At 56.4% G+C, this 17,607-nt stretch overlaps 1 protein-coding gene across 1 annotated transcript in view; it reads right to left on the reverse strand.

The window, feature by feature from the left end:
• LOC144684678 (phosphorylase b kinase gamma catalytic chain, skeletal muscle/heart isoform-like) overlaps positions 1–17,607 on the reverse strand; it is a 433,525-nt gene that overhangs the window by 188,896 nt on the left and 227,022 nt on the right. Inside the window, exon 2 of the mRNA XM_078548771.1 lies at positions 11,960–12,114. The gene's annotated coding sequence lies outside the window, so the exon portion shown is untranslated. The remainder of the gene's footprint in view (positions 1–11,959; positions 12,115–17,607) is intronic.

Genomic DNA, 17,607 nt, shown 5'->3' on the forward strand with positions numbered 1-17,607 from the left:
TGAGTGTGTGTTTTGGGGGAGGGTGAGTGTGTGTTCAGGGGGCGGGTGAGTGTGTGGTGTGGGAGAGGGTGAGTGTGTGGTGTGGGGGAGGGCGAGTTTGTGGTGTGGGGGAGGGTGAGTGTGTGTTGTGGGGGAGGGTGAGTGTGTGATGTGGGGGAGGGTGAGTGTGTGGTGTGGGGGAGGGTGAGTGTTTGGTGTGGGGGAGGGTGAGTGTGTGGTGTGGGGGAGGGTGAGTGTGTGGTGTGGGGGAGGGTGAGTGTGTGGTGTGGGGGAGGGTGAGTGTGTGGTGTGGGGGAGGGTGAGTGTTTGGGGTGGGGGAGGGTGAGTGTTTGGTGTGGGGGAGGGTGAGTGTTTGGTGTGGGGGAGGGTGAGTGTGTGGTGTGGGGGAGGGTGAGTGTGTGGTGTGGGGGAGGGTGAGTGTTTGGTGTGGGGGAGGGTGAGTGTGTGGTGTGGGGGAGGGTGAGTGTTTGGTGTGGGGGAGGGTGAGTGTGTGGTGTGGGGGAGGGTGAGTGTTTGGTGTGGGGGAGGGTGAGTGTTTGGTGTGGGGGAGGGTGAGTGTGTGGTGTGGGGGAGGGTGAGTGTTTGGTGTGGGGGAGGGTGAGTGTTTGGTGTGGGGGAGGGTGAGTGTGTGGTGTGGGGGAGGGTGAGTGTGTGGTGTGGGGGAGGGTGAGTGTGTGGTGTGGGGGAGGGTGAGTGTGTGGTGTGGGGGAGGGTGAGTGTCTGGCGTGGGGGAGGGTGAGTGTGTGTTGTGGGGGAGGGTGAGTGTGTGTTGTGGGGGAGGGTGAGTGTGTGGTGTGGGGGAGGGTGAGTGTTTGGTGTGGGGGAGGGTGAGTGTGTGGTGTGGGGGAGGGTGAGTGTGTGGTGTGGGGGAGGGTGAGTGTTTGGTGTGGGGGAGGGTGAGTGTGTGGTGTGGGGGAGGGTGAGTGTGTGGTGTGGGGGAGGGTGAGTGTTTGGTGTGGGGGAGGGTGAGTGTGTGTTGTGGGGGAGGGTGAGTGTGTGGTGTGGGGGAGGGTGAGTGTTTGGTGTGGGGGAGGGTGAGTGTGTGGTGTGGGGGAGGGGTGAGTGTGTGGTGTGGGGGAGGGTGAGTGGTGGTGTGGGGGGGGGTGGGTGGTGTGTGGGGGGGGGGTGAGTGTGTGGTGTGGGGGAGGGTGAGTGTGTGGTGTGGGGGAGGGTGAGTGTGTGGTGTGGGGGAGGGTGAGTGTGTGGTGTGGGGGAGGGTGAGTGTGTGGTGTGGGGGAGGGTGAGTGTTTGGTGTGGGGTGGGGGAGGTGTGTGGTGTGGGGGGAGGGTGAGTGTGTGGTGTGGGGGAGGGTGAGTGTGTGTTGTGGGGAGGGTGAGTGTGTGGTGTGGGGGAGGGTGAGTGTGTGGTGGGGGAGGGTGAGTGTGTGGTGTGGGGGAGGGTGAGTGTCTGGCGTGGGGAGGGTGAGTGTGTGGCGTGGTGGAGGGTGAGTGTTTGGTGTTGGGGTGGGTGAGTGTATGGTGTGGGGGAGGGTGAGTGTGTGGTGTGGTGGAGGGCGAGTGTGTGGCGTGGGGGAGGGTGAGTGTGTGTTGTGGGGGAGGGTGAGTGTGTGGTGTGGGGGAGGGTGAGTGTTTGGTGTGGGGGAGGGTGAGTGTGTGGTGTGGGGGAGGGTGAGTGTGTGGTGTGGGGGAGGGTGAGTGTTTGGTGTGGGGGAGGGTGAGTGTGTGGTGTGGTGGAGGGTGAGTGTTTGGTGTGGGGGAGGGTGAGTGTGCGGTGTGGTGGAGGGTGAGTGTTTGGTGTCGGGGAGGGTGAGTGTGTGGTGTGGGGGAGGGTGAGTGTGTGGTGTGGGGAAGGGTGAGTGTGTGGTGTGGGGGAGGGTGAGTGTGTGGTGTGGGGGAGGGTGAGTGTGTGGTGTGGGGGAGGGTGAGTGGGTGGTGTGGGGGAGGGTGAGTGTGTGGTGAGGGGTAGGGTGAGTGTGTGGTGTGAGGGAGGGTGAGTTATTGGTGTGGGGGAGGGTGAGTGTGTGGTGAGAGGGAGGGCGAGTGTGTGGTGTGGGGGAGGGTGAGTGTGTGGTGTGGGGGAGGGTGAGTGTTTGGTGTGGGGGAGGGTGAGTGTGTGGTGTGGGGGAGGGGGAGTGTTTGGTGTGGGGGAGGGTGAGTTTGAGGTGTGGGGGAGGGTGAGTGTGAGCTGTGGGGGAGGGTGAGTGTGTGGTGTGGGGGAGGGTGAGTGTTTGGTGTGGGGGAGGGTGAGTGTTTGGTGTGGGGGAGTGTGAGTGTGTGGTGTGGAGGAGGGTGAGTGTGTGGTGTGGGGTAGGGTGAGTGTGTGGTGAGGGGGAGGGTGAGTGTGTGGTGTGGGGGAGGGTGAGTGTGTGGTGTGGGGGAGGGTGAGTGTTTGGTGTGGGGGAGTGTGAGTGTGAGGTGTGGGGGAGGGTGAGTGTGTGGTGTGGGGGAGGGTGAGTGTGTGGTGTGGGGGAGGGTGACTGTGTGGTGTTGGGGAGGGCGAGTGTGTGGTGTGGGGGAGGGTGAGTGTGTGGTGTGGGGGAGGGTGAGTGTGTGGTGTGGAGGAGGGTGAGTGTTTGGTGTGGAGGAGGGTGAGTGTTTGGTGTGGGGAGGGTGAGTGTTTGGTGTAGAGGAGGGTGAGTGTTTGGTGTTGGGGTGGGTGAGTGTGTGGTGTGGGGGAGGGTGAGTGTGTGGTGTGGGGGGAGGGTGAGTGTGTGTTTTGGGGGAGGGTGAGTGTGTGTTCAGGGGGCGGGTGAGTGTGTGGTGTGGGGGAGGGCGAGTTTGTGGTGTGGGGGAGGGTGAGTGTGTGTTGTGGGGGAGGGTGAGTGTGTGATGTGGGGGAGGGTGAGTGTGTGGTGTGGGGGAGGGTGAGTGTGTGGTGTGGGGCAGGGTGAGTGTGTGGTGTGGTGGAGGGTGAGTGTGTGGTGTGGGGGAGGGTGAGTGTGTGGTGTGGGGGAGGGTGAGTGTGTGGTGTGGGGGAGGGTGAGTGTGTGGTGTGGGGGAGGGTGAGTGTTTGGTGTGGGGGAGGGTGAGTGTTTGGTGTGGGGGAGGGTGAGTGTTTGGTCTCGGTGAGGGTGAGTGTTTGGTGTGGGGGAGGGTGAGTGTTTGGTGTGGGGGAGGGTGAGTGTGTGGTGTGGGGGAGGGTGAGTGTTTGGTGTGGGGGAGGGTGAGTGTGTGGTGTGGGGGAGGGTGAGTGTTTGGTGTGGGGGAGGGTGAGTGTTTGGTGTGGGGGAGGGTGAGTGTGTGGTGTGGGGGAGGGTGAGTGTTTGGTGTGGGGGAGCCTGAGTGTTTGGTGTGGGGGAGGGTGAGTGTGTGGTGTGGGGGAGGGTGAGTGTGTGGTGTGGGGGAGGGTGAGTGTGTGGTGTGGGGGAGGGTGAGTGTTTGGTGTGGGGGAGGGTGAGTGTTTGGTGTGCGGGAGGGTGAGTGTGTGGTGTGGGGGAGGGTGAGTGTGTGGTGTGGGGGAGGGTGAGTGTGTGGTGTTGGGGAGGGTGAGTGTGTGGTGTGGGGGAGGGTGAGTGTGTGGTGTGGGGGAGGGTGAGTGTGTGGTGTGGGGGAGGTTGAGTGTGTGGTGTTGGGGAGGGCGAGTGTGTGGTGTGGGGGAGGGTGACTGTGTGGTGTGGGGGAGGGCGAGTGTGTGGTGTTGGGGAGGGCGAGTGTGTGGTGTGGGGGAGGGCGAGTGTGTGGTGTGGGGGAGGGTGAGTGTGTGTTGTGGGGAGGGTGAGTGTGTGGTGTGGGGGAGGGTGAGTGTTTGGTGTGGGGGAGGGTGAGTGTGTGGTGTGGGGGAGGGTGAGTGTGTGGTGTGGTGGAGGGTGAGTGTGTGGTGTGGGGAGGGTGAGTGTGTGGTGTGGGGGAGGGTGAGTGTGTGGTGTGGTGGAGGGTGAGTGTGCGGTGTGGGGGAGAGTGAGTGTTTGGTGTGGGGGACGGTGAGTGTGTGGTGTGGGGGAGGGTGAGTGTTTGGTGTGGGGGAGGGTGAGTGTGTGGTGTGGGGGAGGGTGAGTGTGTGGTGTGGGGGAGGGTGCGTGCTTGGTGTGGGGGAGGGTGAGTGTGTGGTGTGGGGGAGGGTGAGTGTTTGGTGTGGGCGAGGGTGAGTGTGTGGTGTGGGGGAGGGTGAGTGTGTGGTGTGGGGGAGGGTGAGTGTGTGGTGTGGGGGAGGGCGAGTTTGTGGTGTGGGGGAGGGCTAGTGTGTGGTGTGGGGAGGGTGAGTGTTTGTTGTGGGGGAGGGTGAGTGTGTGGTGTGGGGGAGAGTGAGTGTGTGGTGTGGGAGAGGGTGAGTGTTTGGTGTGGGGGAGGGTGATTGTGTGGTGTGGGGGAGGGTGAGTGTGTGGTGTGGGGGGAGGGTGAGTGTGTGGTGTGGGGGAGGGCGAGTGTGTGGTGTGGGGGAGGGTGAGTGTGTGTTGTGGGGGAGGGTGAGTGTGTGGTGTGGGGGAGGGTGAGTGTGTGGTGTGGGAGAGGGTGAGTGTTTGGTGTGGGGGAGGGCGAGTGTTTGGTGTGGGGGAGGGCGAGTGTGTGGTGTGGGGGAGGGTGAGTGTGTGGTGTGGGGGAGGGCGAGTGTGTGGTGTGGGGGAGGGCGAGTGTGTGGTGTGGGGGAGGGTGAGTGTGTGGTGTGGGGGAGGGCGAGTGTGTGGTGTGGGGGAGGGCGAGTGTGTGGTGTGGGGGAGGGCGAGTGTGTGGTGTGGGGGAGGGTTAGTGTAATATGTGGGGCAGGGAGGATGAGTTTGAGGAATGAGGGAGGCTGAGGATTGAGCAAGGGTGAGGACTGAGAGAGGGTAAGGAGTGAGTGAGGGTGAGTGTGCTGAATTCGGGTGCGTGACGGTGAGGAGTGAGGGAATGTGAATAGTGAGTAAGGATGAATTGTGAGGGAGGATGAGGAGTGAGGGAGGGTGAGAAGTGAGGGAGGGTGAGGAGTGAGGGAGGGTGAGGAGTGAGGGAGGGTGAGGAGTGAGGGAGGGTGAGGAGTGAGGGAGGGTGAGGTGTGAGGGAAGGTGAAGAGTCGGTAGAGTGCTCGTCAGGGAGGCTGAATGTGAGGGAAGGTGAGGAGTGAGGGAGGATGAGTGTGAGGAGTGGGGGAGACTGAGGAGTGAGGCGTCAGATAGGGTGAGGAGCAAGGGATGGTCATGGTGATGAAGGTGAGGGTGAGGAGTGTGGGTGGGTGAGTGTAAAGAGCGAGGAGGCTGAGTATGAAGAGTGAGGGAGGATGATTGTGAGGAGGGAGGGAGGGTGAGGGTGAGGACTGGTGGAGTGTGCGGCTGAGCAGTGAGGGTGGCTGAGAATGAGGAGTGAAAAAGGCTTAGAGTGAGCATTGCTGGAGGTTGAGGCTGAGCAGTTAGGGTCGGTGATCGTGAGGCATCAAGGAGGATGAGAAGCAAGGAAGGATGAGGGTGACAGTGAGGAGTGAGGGAGGATGATCAGTGAGGGTGGCTGAGGGTAAAGAATGAGGGAGGATGAGGGTTAGGAATGAGGGAGGGTGAGGAATGAGGAAGGTGGCGGTGAGGAGTGAGGGAGATGAGGAGTGAGGGAGAGGGTGGAGTCAGGAGTGAGGGGTGGTGTGGATCTAGAGTTATGAAGGGTGAGGAGTAAGGGAGGGTGAATGAGGAAGGGTGAGAGTCAGGAGTGAGGGAGGGCAAGGAGTGAGGGAGGGTGAGGAATGCGGATGGTCAGGCTGAGGAATGAGGCAAGGTGAGGATGAGGAATGGGGGAGTGTGAATGTGAGGAGTGGGGGTGGGTGAGGCTGAGGAGTGAAGGAGGATGAGGGAAGGTCAAGCGTGAGGAAGGGTTAAGGTAACGGTGAGGAGTGACGAACGGTGAGGAGTGGGGAGAGTGAAGAGTAAGGGAGGGTGAGGAGTGAGGGAGGAGTGAGGGAGGGTTGGGAGTGAGGGAGAGTGAGGAATAAGGGTGAGTGCGAGGAGTGGGGTGGGTGTGGAGTGATGGATCGTGAGGAGCAGGGGAGGGTGAGGAGTGAGGGAGGGTGTCAAGAAAACAAGAAATTGTAATATTTTTCTTCTGGTAATAATCCTGGCACATTTTCTTACGTACTGGAAGTCAGCCTGTAATTGGATTAAGAGTTAGAGTTACAGCGAGGGTCTAAAGTCAACAGTAAGAAGTGGTTTTGGTATGTTAGTGAACCAAGAGGAATTTTAGAGTTTTACATCAAGCAATAACAGGAATAGTTTGAACTGAGTTGTTTTAGTTCAAAGGGGGATACATGCAGGTTGTAAAAAGGTGTACATGCAGGTTGTAAAAAGGTGTAAGGAAGTGAGGTAAAGGTAGGGTAACAAAATACAGAATTACCTGGAAAAACTCAGCAGGTCTGGCAGCATCGGCGGAGAAGAAAAGAGTTGACATTTCGAGTCCTCATGACCCTTCAACAGAACTGAGTGAAGTTAGGAGAGGGGTGAAATATAAGCTGGTTTAAGGTGGGGGTGGGGGGAGAGAAGTTGCGGGGGGGTGGGGGCGGTGGTAGTAGGGACAAGCAAGCAGTGATACAGATGATCAAAAGATGTCACAGACAAAGGAACAAAGAGGTGTTAAAGGTGGTGATATTATCTAAGAGAATATGCTAATTAAGAATGGATGGCAGGACATTCAAGGTACAGCTCTAGTGGGGGTGGGGTGGAAAGACTAACGGCATTAAAGGTATAGATTTAAAAATAATGGAAATAGGTGGGAAAAGAAAAATCTATATAAATTATTGAAAAAAACAAAAGGGAGGGGGAAGAAACGGAAAGGGAGTGGGGATGGGGGAGGGAGTTTAAGATCTAAAGTTGTTGAACTCAATATTCAGTCCGGAAGGCTGTAAAGTGCCTAGTCGGAAGATGAGGTGCTGTTCCTCTAGTTTGCGTTGGGCTTCACTGGAACAATGCAGCAAGCCAAGGACAGACAACCCTCCCACAACTCTTTCTCTGGTACATCGATGATTACTTCGGTGCTGCTTCATGCTCTCATCAGGACCTGGAAAAATTTATTAATTTTGCTTCCAATCTCCACCCCTCCATCATTTCACATGGTCCATCTCTGACCCTTCCCTTCCCTTCCTTGACCTCTCTGTCTCAATTTCTGGTGATAGACTGTCCACCAATATCCATTACAAGCCTACCGACTCCCACAGCTACCTCGACTACAGCTCCTCACACCCCGCTTCCTGTAAGGACTCCATCCCATTCTCTCAGTTCCTTCGCCTCCGTCGCATCTGTTCTGATGATGCCACTTTCAAAAACAGTTCCTCTGACATGTCCTTCTTCTTCCTTAACCGAGGTTTTCCACCCACGGTCGTTGACAGGGCCCTCAACTGTGTCCGGCCCATCTCCCGCGCATCTGCCCTCACGCCTTCTCCTCCCTCCCAGAAACATGATAGGGTCCCCCTTGTCCTCACTTATCACCCCACCAGCCTCCGCATTCAAAGGATCATCCTCCGCCATTTCCGCCAACTCCAGCATGATGCCACCACCAAACACATCTTCCCTTCACCCCCCCGGCGGCATTCCATAGGGATCGTTCCCTCCGGGACACCCTGGTCCACTCCTCCATCACCCCCTACTCCTCAACCCCCACCTACGGCACCTTCCCATGCCCACGCAGAAGATGCAACACCTGCCCCTTCACTTCCTCTCTCCTCACCGTCCAAGGGCCCAAACACTCCTTTCAAGTGAAGCAGCATTTCACTTGCATTTCCCCTAACTTAGTCTACTGCATTCATTGCTCCCAATGCGGTTTCCTCTACATTGGAGAGACCAAACATAAACTGGGCGACCGCTTTACAGAACACCTGCGGTCTGTCCGCAAGAAAGACCCAAACCTCCCTGTCGCTTGCCATTTTAACACTCCACCCTGCTCTCTTGCCCACATGTCTGTCCTTGGCTTGCTGCATTGTTCCACTGAAGCTCAATGCAAACTGGAGGAACAGCAGCTCATCTTCCGACTAGGCACTTTACAGCCTTCCGGGCTGAATATTGAATTCAACAACTTTAGATCTTGAACTCCCTCCTCTATCCCCACCCCCTTTCCGTTTCTTCCCCCTCCCTTTTGTTTTTTTCAATAATTTATATAGATTTTTCTTTTCCCACCTATTTCCATTATTTTTAAATCTATAACTATAATAGCCTGTTAGTCTTTCCACCCCACCCCCACTCGAGCTGTACCTTGAGTGTCCTGCCATCCATTCTTAATTAGCACATTCGTTTAGATAATATGACCACCTTCAACACCTCTTTGTTCCTTTGTCTGTGACATCTTTTGATTATCTGCTCCTATTACTGCTTGCTTGTCCCAACAACCACCCCCCTCCCCCCACCTTAAACCAGCTTATATTTCACCCCTCTCCTATTTTTACTCAGTTCTGTTGAAGGGTCATGTGGACTCGAAACGTCGACTCTTTTCTTCTCCGCCGATGCTGCCAGACCTGCTGAGTTTTTCCAGGTAATTCTGTTTTTGTTTTGGATTTCCAGCATCCGCAGTAGTTTTTTGTTTTTATAAAGTTAGGGTAAGTTTGTTTTTACAAGTCTAAGAGCTAAAGTAAAGAACAATTTCATCAATTCTGGTAAGAAAGCATTTCAGAAGAGACTGGTTGAAACAATAGAGAGGTCAAAGGCAAAGAATGCATTTAAGGCAATACTGAAGCTGATGTGAATCCCAAAAGACAGCAGGGTAGCTGGTCCCAGAAGACAGCAGGGTAGCTGGTCCCAAAAGACAGCAGGGTAGCTGGTCCCAGAAGACAGCAGGGTAGCTGGTCCCAAAAGACAGCAGGGTAGCTGGTCCCAGAAGACAGCAGGGTAGCTGGTCCCAGAAGACAGCAGGGTAGCTGGTCCCAAAAGACAGCAGGGTAGCTGGTCCCAGAAGACAGCAGGGTAGCTGGTCCCAGAAGACAGCAGGGTAGCTGGTCCCAGAAGACAGCAGGGTAGCTGGTCCCAAAAGACAGCAGGGTAGCTGGTCCCAGAAGACAGCAGGGTAGCTGGTCCCAGAAGACAGCAGGGTAGCTGGTCCCAGAAGACAGCAGGGTAGCTGGTCCCAAAAGACAGCAGGGTAGCTGGTCCCAGAAGACAGCAGGGTAGCTGGTCCCAAAAGACAGCAGGGTAGCTGGTCCCAGAAGACAGCAGGGTAGCTGGTCCCAGAAGACAGCAGGGTAGCTGGTCAGAACTTCTAGTTGCTGTCAGCCTCAGAGGACACCCCAAGGAAAAAGTGCTATGTGGTAAAATTACTGGACTTCTCGATTTTGAAATCTTATAGGATAGTTGCTGAACAGAAAAAGGAAAGGTTAGCTCTGAGGGTAGTTAAATTAAGATTTGTGGGAGTGTATTAAAGTACTATTTACTGTGTGATCCATTCTTGTGTTTAAATGTGATTGGTTGTGTTTTTTTTTCCTTTATTCTTTTAATAAATGTTTACTACAAAATCATCACAAGTGATCGGGGAAATCATTTCCTGGTTTCAGAAACATTCCTCATACTATACAAATCGTAAAACTACTATTGCCAGGATATTGTCAGGGCCCATAGTCTTCAGCCGTTTCTTGATATCACATGGAGTGAAACGAATTGGCTGAAGACTGGCATCTGTGATGCTGGGGACCTCCAGAGATGAATCATCCACTCGGTACTTCTGAAGACTGGAGCAAATACTTCAGCCTTATCTTTTGTATCGATGTGCTGGGCTCCTCCATCAATGAGGATGGGGATATTTGTGGAGTCTCCTCCTCCAGTGAGTTGTTTAATTGTCCACCACCATTCACGACTGGATGTGGCAGGACTGCAGAGCTTTGATTTGACCTGTTGTTTGTGGGATCAATTAGCTCTGTCTATCACTTGCTGCTTATGCTGTCTGGCACGCAAGTGGTCCTCGCACAACACTCAACAAGTTGGACACCATCCAGGACAAAGCAGCCCGCTTGATGGGCACCCCATCCACATCCACTCCCTCCACCACTGATGCACAGTAGTAGCAGTGTGTACCATCTACAAGATGCACTGCAGGAATTCACCAAGTCTCCTTAGGTAGCACCTTCCAAACTCACAAACACGACCATCTAGAAGGACAAGGGCAGCAGATAGATGGGAACACCACCACCTGGAAGTTCCCCTCCAAGCCGCTGACCATCCTGACTTGGAAATATATCACCGTTCCTTCACTGTCACTGGGTCAAAATCCTGGAACTCCCTCCCTAACAGCACTGTGGGTGTACCTACACCACAGGGACTGCAGCGGTTCAAGTAGGCAACTCACCACCACCTTCTCAAGGGCAACTAGGGATGGGCAATAAATGCTGGCCCAGCATCACCTTGTGAATAAATAAAAAAAAGCCTATGTGAGGGGGCAGGTGGTCAGATCTCCCAGAAGACAGTGTGAACAAGGCCAGACCTGAAGACCAGCTTGCTGTGGGCCTGAGAGGACACCCCAAGGAAATGGCACTGTTTGGTAAAATTACTAGACTTGTAGAGATTTGAAAAATGAGAAGGATAGTTGCTGACCGGGAAAAGGTGAGCTGTGATAGGATTTGTGGAAGTACTATTTACTGTGTGAAGCCATTGTTGTGTTTAAATGCGTGAATTTCATTTTTTTCCAATTTAAAGAAAATGTTGACAGTATTATAAAACCATGCCGAGTTGTGGGGAGAGCCATTCCCTGATTTCAGGACCGTTCCCCATGTTATACCCATCCCCAAACCGGACCTGCCAGCTGCTCACACTGCCCGGACTGGCATACTGCCACTCGCAACTATCACCAACCAGCACACAGCAGCGAGACTGCCCTACCCGGGGGGGCTCCCTACCCGGGGGGGCACCTACCGGGGGGGCTCCTACCGGGGGGGGCTCCTACCGGGGGGGCTCCTACCGGGGGGGCTCCTACCCGGGGGGGCTCCCTACCGGGGGGGCTCCTACCCGGGGGGGCTCCCTACCGGGGGGGCTCCTACCGGGGGGGGCTCCTACCGGGGGGGGGCTCCTACCCGGGGGGGGCTCCTACCGGGGGGGGGCTCCTACCCGGGGAGGGGGGGGGGCTCCTACCGGGGGGGGCTCCTACCCGGGGAGGGGGGGGGGCTCCTACCGGGGGGGCTCCTACCGGGGGGGCTCCCTACCGGGGGGGGGCTCCTACCGGGGGGGGCTCCCTACCGGGGGGGCTCCCTACCGGGGGGGGCTCCCTACCGGGGGGGCTCCCTACCGGGGGGGGGCTCCTACCGGGGGGGGGCTCCTACCGGGGGGGGCTCCCTACCGGGGGGGGCTCCCTACCGGGGGGGCTCCCTACCGGGGGGGGCTCCTACCCGGGGAGGGGGGGGGGGGGGGCTCCTACCGGGGGGGGGCTCCTACCGGAGGGGGCTCCTACCGGGGGGGGCTCCTACCGGGGGGGCTCCTACCCGGGGAGGGGGGGGGGGGGGCTCCCTACCGGGGGGGGCTCCTACCCGGGGAGGCTCCTACCGGGGGGGGCTCCTACCGGGGGGGGCTCCTACCGGGGGGGCTCCCTACCGGGGGGGCTCCTACCGGGGGGGCTCCCTACCGGGGGGGCTCCTACCGGGGGGGGCTCCTACCGGGGGGGCTCCTACCCGGGGGGGCTCCCTACCGGGGGGGGCTCCTACCGGGGGGGCTCCTACCGGGGGGGCTCCTACCCGGGGAGGGGGGGGGGGGCTCCTACCGGGGGGGGCTCCTACCGGGGGGGCTCCTACCGGGGGGGCTCCTACCCGGGGAGGGGGGGGGGGCTCCTACCGGGGGGGGCTCCTACCGGGGGGGGCTCCTACCCGGGGAGGGGGGGGGGGCTCCTACCGGGGGGGGCTCCTACCGGGGGAGGGGGGGGGGCTCCTACACGGGGGGAGGGGGGGGTGCTCCTACCCAGGGGGGCTCCTACCCGGGGGGGTTCTCGTACCGGGGGGGTCTCCGGCCTGGAGTCACCTGCCGTGGGAGGGGGGGATTTCCAGCACGAGGGGGGGTGCGGAGTGGTGTCTCCGGACCGCGGTCACCTACCGGGAGGGGGGTGGCGGGGTGTCCGACCCGAGGAGGGAGGGTTCCCAGCTCGGCCTGTCTTACCTGCCCGGTCCCGCTGTCCAGTCCCGGCCCAGCCTCAGTCCGTGCGGCCGCTTCCAAATCCTCCCAATCCAAATGGTAACAGCGGAGGAGGAGACACTGAAACCAATCCTCACACACACAGACTGCAGTGTCCATCAGATCCTCACACACACAGACTGCAGTGTCCATCAGATCCTCACACACACAGACTGCAGTGTCCATCAGATCCTCACACACAGACTGCAGTGTCCATCAGATCCTCACACACACAGGCTGCAGTGTCCATCAGATCCTCACACACACAGGCTGCAGTGTCCATCAGATCCTCACACACAGACTGCAGTGTCCATCAGATCCTCACACACAGGCTGCAGTGTCCATCAGATGCTCACACACAGGCTGCAGTGTCCATCAGATCCTCACACACAGGCTGCAGTGTCCATCAGATCCTCAGACACAGGCTGCAGTGTGCATCAGATCCACACACACAGGCTGCAGTGTACATCAGATCCACACACAGAGGCTGCAGTGTCCATCAGATCCACACACACGGGCTGCAGTGTCCATCAGATCCTCACACACGGGCTGCAGTGTCCATCAGATCCACACACACAGGCTGCAGTGTCCATCAGATCCACACACACAGGCTGCAGTGTCCATCAGATCCTCACACAAAAAGGCTGCAGTGTCCATCAGATCCTCACACACAGGCTGCAGTGTCCATCAGATCCTCACACACAGGCTGCAGTGTCCATCAGATCCTCACACACACAGGCTGCAGTGTCCATCAGATCCTCACACACACAGGCTGCAGTGTCCATCAGATCCTCACACACACAGGCTGCAGTGTCCATCAGATCCTCACACACAGGCTGCAGTGTCCATCAGATCCTCACACACAGGCTGCAGTGTCCATCAGATCCTCACACACAGGCTGCAGTGTCCATCAGATCCTCACACACACAGGCTGCAGTGTCCATCAGATCCTCACACACACAGGCTGCAGTGTCCATCAGATCCTCACACACAGACTGCAGTGTCCATCAGATCCTCACACACGGACTGCAGTGTCCATCAGATCCTCACACACAGGCTGCAGTGTCCATCAGATCCTCACACACAGGTGGAAGTGTCCATCAGATCCTCACACACACAGGCTGCAGTGTCCATCAGATCCCCACACAAAAAGGCTGTAGTGTCCATCAGATCCTCACACACAGACTGCAGTGTCCATCAGATCCTCACACACAGACTGCAGTGTCCATCAGATCCTCACACACAGACTGCAGTGTCCATCAGATTCTCACACACAGACTGCATGGTCCATCAGATCCTAACACACAGGCTGCAGTGTCCATCAGATTTTCACACACAGACTGCATGGTCCATCAGATCCTCACACACAGGTTGCAGTGTCCATCAGATCCTCACACACACAGGCTGCAGTGTCCATCAGATCCTCACACACACAGGCTGCAGTGTCCATCAGATCCTCACACACAGGCTGCAGTGTCCATCAGATCCTCACACACAGACTGCAGTGTCCATCAGATCCTCACACACAGACTGCAGTGTCCATCAGATCCTCACACACGGACTGCAGTGTCCATCAGATCCTCACACACAGGCTGCAGTGTCCATTAGATCCTCACACACAGGCTGCAGTGTCCATCAGATCCTCACACACACAGGCTGCAGTGTCCATCAGATCCTCACACAAACAGGCTGCAGTGTCCATCAGATCCTCACACACAGACTGCAGTGTCCATCAGATCCTCACACACAGACTGCAGTGTCCATCAGATCGTCACACACAGGCTGCAGTGTCCATCAGATTCTCACACACAGACTGCATGGTCCATCATATCCTCACACACAGGCTGCAGTGTCCATCAGATTCTCACACACAGACTGCATGGTCCATCAGATCCTCACACACAGGCTGCAGTGTCCATCAGATCCTCACACACACAGGCTGCAGTGTCCATCAGATCCTCACACACACAGGCTGCAGTGTCCATCAGATCCTCACACACAGACTGCAGTGTCCATCAGATCCTCACACACAGACTGCAGTGTCCATCAGATCCTCACACACAGACTGCAGTGTCCATCAGATTCTCACACACAGACTGCAGTGTCCATCAGATCCTCACACACAGGCTGCAGTGTGCATCAGTTCTTCACACACAGACTGCAGTGTCCATCAGATCCTCACACACAGGCTGCAGTGTCCATCAGATCCTCACACACAGGCTGCAGTGTCCATCAGATCCTCACACACACAGGCTGCAGTGTCCATCAGATCCTCACACACAGACTGCAGTGTCCATCAGATCCTCACACACAGACTGCAGTGTCCATCAGATCCTCACACACAGACTGCAGTGTCCATCAGATCCTCACACACAGACTGCAGTGTCCATCAGATTCTCACACACAGACTGCATGGTCCATCAGATCCTCACACACAGGCTGCAGTGTCCATCAGATTCTCACACACAGACTGCATTGTCCATCAGATCCTCACACACAGGCTGCAGTGTCCATCAGATTCTCCCACACAGACTGCATTGTCCATCAGATCCTCACACACAGGCTGCAGTGTCCATCAGATTCTCACACACAGACTGCATTGTCCATCAGATCCTCACACACAGGCTGCAGTGTCCATCAGATCCTCACACACAGGCTGCAGTGTCCATCAGATCCACACACACAGGCTGCAGTGTCCATCAGATCCTCACACACAGACTGCAGTGTCCAACAGATCCTCACACACAGGCTGCAGTGTGCATCAGATCTTCACACACAGACTGCAGTGTCCATCAGATCCTCACACAAAGGCTGCAGTGTCCATCAGATCCTCACACACAGGCTGCAGTGTGCATCAGATCCTCACACTCACAGGCTGCAGTGTCCATCTGATCCTCACACACACAGGCCGCATGTGTCCATCAGATCCTCACACACAGACTGCAGTGTCCATCAGATCCTCACACACAGACTGCAGTGTCCATCAGATCCTCACACACAGGCTGCAGTGTCCATCAGATCCTCACACACAGACTGCAGTGTCCATCAGATCCTCACACACAGACTGCAGTGTCCATCAGATTCTCACACACAGACTGCATGGTCCATCAGATCCTCACACACAGGCTGCAGTGTCCATCAGATTCTCACACACAGACTGCATTGTCCATCAGATCCTCACACACAGGCTGCAGTGTCCATCAGATTCTCCCACACAGACTGCATTGTCCATCAGATCCTCACACACAGGCTGCAGTGTCCATCAGATTCTCACACACAGACTGCATTGTCCATCAGATCCTCACACACAGGCTGCAGTGTCCATCAGATCCTCACACACAGGCTGCAGTGTCCATCAGATCCACACACACAGGCTGCAGTGTCCATCAGATCCTCACACACAGACTGCAGTGTCCATCAGATCCTCACACACAGGCTGCAGTGTCCATCAGATCCACACACACAGGCTGCAGTGTCCATCAGATCCTCACACACAGACTGCAGTGTCCATCAGATCCTCACACACATGCTGCAGTGTGCATCAGATCTTCACACACAGACTGCAGTGTCCATCAGATCCTCACACAAAGGCTGCAGTGTCCATCAGATCCTCACACACAGGCTGCAGTGTGCATCAGATCCTCACACTCACAGGCTGCAGTGTCCATCTGATCCTCACACACACAGGCCGCATGTGTCCATCAGATCCTCACACACAGACTGCAGTGTCCATCAGATCCTCACACACAGACTGCAGTGTCCATCAGATCCTCACACACAGACTGCAGTGTCCATCAGATTCTCACACACAGACTGCATGGTCCATCAGATCCTCACACACAGGCTGCAGTGTCCATCAGATTCTCACACACAGACCCTCATTGTCCATCAGATCCTCACACACAGGCTGCAGTGTCCATCAGATCCTCACACACAGGCTGCAGTGTCCATCAGATCCTCACACACGCAGGCTGCAGTGTCCATCAGATCCTCACACACACAGGTTGCAGTGTCCATCAGATCCTCACACACACAGGCTGCAGTGTCCATCAGATCCTCACACACAGGCTGCAGTGTCCATCAGATCCTCACACACAGGCTGCAGTGTCCATCAGATCCTCACACACACAGACTGCAGTGTCCATCAGATCCTCACACACACAGGCTGCAGTGTCCATCAGATCCTCACACACAGACTGCAGTGTCCATCAGATCCTCACACACGGACTGCAGTGTCCATCAGATCCTCACACACAGGCTGCAGTGTCCATCAGATCCTCACACACAGGCTGCAGTGTCCATCAGATCCTCACACACACAGGCTGCAGTGTCCATCAGATCCCCACACAAACAGGCTGCAGTGTCCATCAGATCCTCACACACAGACTGCAGTGTCCATCAGATCCTCACACACAGACTGCACTGTCCATCAGATCCTCACACACAGACTGCAGTGTCCATCAGATTCTCACACACAGACTGCATGGTCCATCAGATCCTAACACACAGGCTGCAGTGTCCATCAGATTTTCACACACAGACTGCATGGTCCATCAGATCCTCACACAAACAGGCTGCAGTGTCCATCAGATCCTCACACACACAGGCTGCAGTGTCCATCAGATCCTCACACACACAGGCTGCAGTGTCCATCAGATCCTCACACACAGGCTGCAGTGTCCATCAGATCCTCACACACAGACCGCAGTGTCCATCAGATCCTCACACACAGACTGCAGTGTCCATCAGATACTCACACACGGAATGCAGTGTCCATCAGATCCTCACACACAGGCTGCAGTGTCCATTAGATCCTCACACACAGGCTGCAGTGTCCATCAGATCCTCACACACACAGGCTGCAGTGTCCATCAGATCCTCACACAAACAGGCTGCAGTGTCCATCAGATCCTCACACACAGACTGCAGTGTCCATCAGATCCTCACACACAGACTGCAGTGTCCATCAGATCCTCACACACAGACTGCAGTGTCCATCAGATTCTCACACACAGACTGCATGGTCCATCAGATCCTCACAAACAGGCTGCAGTGTCCATCAGATTCTCACACACAGACTGCATGGTCCATCAGATCCTCACACACAGGCTGCAGTGTCCATCAGATCCTCACACACACAGGCTGCAGTGTCCATCAGATCCTCACACACACAGGCTGCAGTGTCCATCAGATCCTCACACACAGACTGCAGTGTCCATCAGATCCTCACACACAGACTGCAGTGTCCATCAGATCCTCACACACAGACTGCAGTGTCCATCAGATTCTCACACACAGACTGCAGTGTCCATCAGATCCTCACACACAGGCTGCAGTGTGCATCAGATCTTCACACACAGACTGCAGTGTCCATCAGATCCTCACACACAGGCTGCAGTGTCCATCAGATCCTCACACACAGGCTGCAGTGTCCATCAGATCCTCACACACACAGGCTGCAGTGTCCATCAGATCCTCACACAAACTGGCTGCAGTGTCCATCAGATCCTCACACACAGACTGCAGTGTCCATCAGATCCTCACACACAGACTGCAGTGTCCATCAGATCCTCACACACAGACTGCAGTGTCCATCAGATTCTCACACACAGACTGCATGGTCCATCAGATCC

This window comes from Cetorhinus maximus, chromosome 9 (assembly GCF_964194155.1).
Source record: "Cetorhinus maximus chromosome 9, sCetMax3.hap1.1, whole genome shotgun sequence".
Classification (NCBI taxonomy): domain Eukaryota; kingdom Metazoa; phylum Chordata; class Chondrichthyes; order Lamniformes; family Cetorhinidae; genus Cetorhinus; species Cetorhinus maximus.